Source organism: Hylaeus volcanicus, chromosome 8, assembly GCF_026283585.1.
Source record: "Hylaeus volcanicus isolate JK05 chromosome 8, UHH_iyHylVolc1.0_haploid, whole genome shotgun sequence".
Taxonomy (NCBI): domain Eukaryota; kingdom Metazoa; phylum Arthropoda; class Insecta; order Hymenoptera; family Colletidae; genus Hylaeus; species Hylaeus volcanicus.
In genome coordinates, this window is record NC_071983.1 from 18,392,979 (window position 1) to 18,397,116 (window position 4,138).

Genomic DNA, 4,138 nt, shown 5'->3' on the forward strand with positions numbered 1-4,138 from the left:
CTCTCTCTCTCTCTCTCTCTCTCTCTCTCTCTCTCTCTCTCTCTCTCTCCCTTCCTCTCCCTTTTCCTTTATAGTGTTCCTTCCTGTCTGTTCACCGCACGTCTCTTCCTAGCTATAACCCAGGGCGTGTGTGTACACGCTTCCACGGACAGAGAGAGAATTATTATCCGGCCACTCTACTCCGCTACCTACCGTGTTTCTTGATTACTATCGGCGCAGCTGCGCCCACAATTTGTGTTTCCCGTCAACCGTGCGTAAGAGAGCCGTCCGTCAACGTCGTGCTCATAACGACGCCAGCAACCTCCGCTAAGACGCCGCTGATAGTTTGATATAGGCACATATCCATCATAACTTCTCTTGCATCCTTTTTGCGCGCGGATTTACCGTTTTGATGTAGCATATCCCTCTTAGGAACACGTACTTAGATTGCTTTATCAAGATTAAAGATTCGCCTGTAAATACATACGAAATGTTTGTCGATATGGTAGAATTTAACTTATTCAAACAAATCGAAAGTGTTAGTGAAATCGTAATAACGTAACGACGTAATGTGTTTCGGTAACAGTTTCTTACGAATATGCGAAATTACAATACGATGCAAAGGCTGAACAGCAATTGATGCTAAACACTGAGTCGAAATTTTCAGCAACTCGATAGTAAGAAGACGTAAGAGATTTAAGAGATTACGTCACCTTGGCAACGTCGGAACGGAAGAAATCTTCACGAATTTTTCTGTTCTACACGCGTGATGTGCGAGTATTTCATCTTATACCAACTGTTTCTACAGTGTTTAATTTTTATCCGTAAATACAATACATACATCTATTATTTACTTATTAATCGATAAATAGAGAAAGAGTCATTGTTTCCTCACTCTTGCGAATATGGAACTATAATTACAAAATTTCAATCGTTTTGCCTGTATCGAATACACGACGCGTAATTATTCGAATTATCAGAATGTACAGTGATGGTTGACTATTTTGCTTCGCAAATATTCCTTCGGTCGAGTAATCCTATCCGACTAGGGTATTCGAGAGCCCTCGCTATGCATCAACGCGCCAAGCCGTATCTGTTAATCTGAAGAGATATGCCTAATTCCATCTGACGTGTTCTTTCATTTGTCCTTGTTCCATTCGTTTCAAAAATCGTATAAAAAATAGTTGAATATTCTTGATTTTCTTTCAACGAAAATTTCAACTCGACAAACTAACCGATGCGAAACAAATAATTACGAAATCTTGTTTTCTTTCTTTCTATACAAACTTAAAAAAATTCAATTATTTAATTTATCGGACAAATCCTTTTCCTACTTCGTAACGATTTTCTTACTTGAATAAGTTCTGGTAAGTCATGTTATTTTTTTTGTAAATATGCAAATTGGCAAAATAAACAAAATATTATTGATACGCTAGTGCAGATCGCACACAGTAGGATAAACTAAACATTATTTAACGCCATCGTGTAATGACAGTGTAATCTAAATGTTCAATGTTGAACAGAAAGTAAGTTGACATCTTATTATACGGAGCATACTTCGTTCAACGTACTCCGTGTCTTCTTTCTACATTTCATGTTTTATTCAGAGCTCTGCAGCCAAAAACCTATGTACTAATTCACCTTATTTCCATGAATATCATTTCCGCTGGAGAGAATGAATCGTCAGTCTATGCAAACGAACAATCTTTATCGAAATATTTATTAGTAACATTCTAAAATACACAATCAGGGGCTAAAAGAACACAATCTAAAAATAGGAAACCGCTATAACGTGTAAGTGAGGTACAAAATATGTTACTAAATTATTTTAAGATGGTTTGGTTAAAAATGATAACGGTTTAGATTGTCTCATAAATGTGAAAACTTAAAATTGACATCTTAATACACATCTGTGTGAAATATGGGTTCAATGTACCGTTTAGTTTGCTAGATATTTATGATCACTTGAATTTCGTAATTTTTCGTCGTATTTGACAGGAGACTTATGGCAGCCAACGGAAAAACAGAAATTTTGTATGATACTTTTGACTCTAAAACAATTAGTACAATACAGATCGAAAGATAAATGAATGGAAAGTAAATTAATAATTGTTGAGTAACATATTTCAATATCGGCAAACTTGCTCGTTTAGTACCAGACCAATATGCGTTAGAAAAAGAAATCAAGTACGATATTTTTTCATGCAGACTTTTATCTCGGGAACGTGGCAACGTCGCATATAAATATGGCCGTTGCGCGGTATTTTGAAAAAGAGGGGGCGCTTCAAGATTCTAAAACATAACAATTAAAAATTGTTTAATCTTGTTAAACCTGAAATGTTAAAAATTGAAATGTGAAGTTGCCGCGTGCTCGATTTCGCAACTACTACGTTGGATAAAATAATACCTGAAAAACTAATTGGAACTGTAATTGTATCAATTACTACTTTTTTTTATTTTTAAATCATTATTAAATAACAATTTAAGAATTTTATTATAGAAAATATATCGTTATTAATACTTTCTGTATATGAGTTTTGTTTTGACTAGTACAGTTGGGGAAGGACCACCTTACGTTGAGAATATTTTCAATGAATGCATAAGACCGATAAATAAAATTCAACAGCGACGACGAATGAAAACACTCGAAAGATGCTAACCGATAACATTTCGAGGTACGTGCTTCAAATTCAACGACTCCGGAGAATATACATAGAACCTGTAACCGGTGTTGTTAAAGGGTTAAAGGTTGTTACAGCAGTTGCGTGTAAGGATTAGAATGTAAATTAGCTTCGAGTCCCGTCATAATGCGATCTAATCTTGTTATGTTTACGAAATATGATGCTGATGGAGCGCTTGTCAATCACTTTTGGTAGTAGGAGGCGACATCCATTGGTTAGGAAGCGACAGCTGAATACGGACCAAGGGAGATATCGTTATTTATGCTACAAGTGTCCCCGGAACTCCCCATCGTGTGCACACAAAAATCTATGGCAACCGATTTTAATCCAAACTAATAATAAAACTTCGTCACGAATATTTTTCAGTAATACTTTGTCGGTATTAAAAGAGTAGTAAGTGTAAACCCACATTCCAACGGTAAGTCACAGAAAATATTAGATTTGAGAGATTGTTGTGGTTTAGCTGGCCTAAGGATAGCCTATTTTCAGAAATTTCTTTTGTAGAAATGTGTCTAATTTGTTTACATCGTAAGGATCCAAGTTGAGGACATGTTTAAATGTCTGCGTTTCCCACCGCCGATGTAACTGGCGTATTTAACCCCAAGGAACTTGATAATATTTATGCTTGACGGACTATTGAACCAAAATTTCCGTAAGTTTGTACATTTTTCGAATTCCGAAGAATCCTTTTGGAGAACATTATTAGATACTCTGAAGATTCTAGAAACACAATTTTAAAAGTATCGATTCGTTGAATGGGATCGAATGACAACATCCCCTTAAAGTCGAATGAAGCGTTTAAGACCGATCACCCAAGTAACAGTTACAGTTATACGTTAAAAGACAGAAGAAACAATTCTTTCTTTTTAAGGAAAAATTTGCGTAACTGTCGGCAGGAGCTGGTAACTCGGGTATACAATACACGAATGGTGCGAAATACGCGTAAGATAGAAGGTTAAAGGCGTCAGCGTTGTAACGCGCAACACTGTCCGAGCAGCCAACTATTCCTAGGCAACGAATGAAGTCACCATGCCGCGACAACTTGACATGTTGGTACAGAGGCCACGCGATGATCATACGAGCATTAACAAATAGCGGACCACCCACAGGGTACCTACCGTCCACTCTACCACTACATGTGTAGCTCTGAAGGGAAGTTCATCATGGACAGGTGGTCACGAATCATGGCCGCCCCTGTCCGCTACGTCAGTTTCTCTCGTATCAAGCAATTAAGGCGCATGGGAAGGTAGACGAGCATTAGCCGTTTCGCCTGGAAAACGAATATTGCAGGATATATGTGTATGTGTAATACTTGTATTTTTCAAAAGTGAAATTGTTGTAGAGCAAAAACGCATGCGAAGGAAAATGTGAACAATAGAGTATACAATGTAAACAAGTTTACAAGAGTATTGTATAACCATTAACCATGCTCTCTCTCTCTCTCTCTCTCTCTCTCTCTCTCTCTCTCTCTCTCTCTC

The 4,138-nt window shown here is 37.2% G+C and overlaps 1 long non-coding RNA gene across 3 annotated transcripts in view; it reads left to right on the plus strand.

Annotated features, from left to right (window-relative positions):
- The window catches only part of LOC128881073 (uncharacterized), an 11,962-nt gene extending 7,928 nt beyond the window's left edge, over positions 1–4,034 (plus strand). For 2 of the 3 annotated variants that reach the window (XR_008457979.1, XR_008457978.1), the window contains 2 exons: positions 2,535–3,312; positions 3,532–4,034. This is a non-coding gene — a long non-coding RNA (uncharacterized LOC128881073). The remainder of the gene's footprint in view (positions 1–2,534; positions 3,313–3,531) is intronic. The other variant, XR_008457980.1, reaches the window with a different exon arrangement.
- Positions 4,035–4,138: the final 104 nt, after the last annotated feature.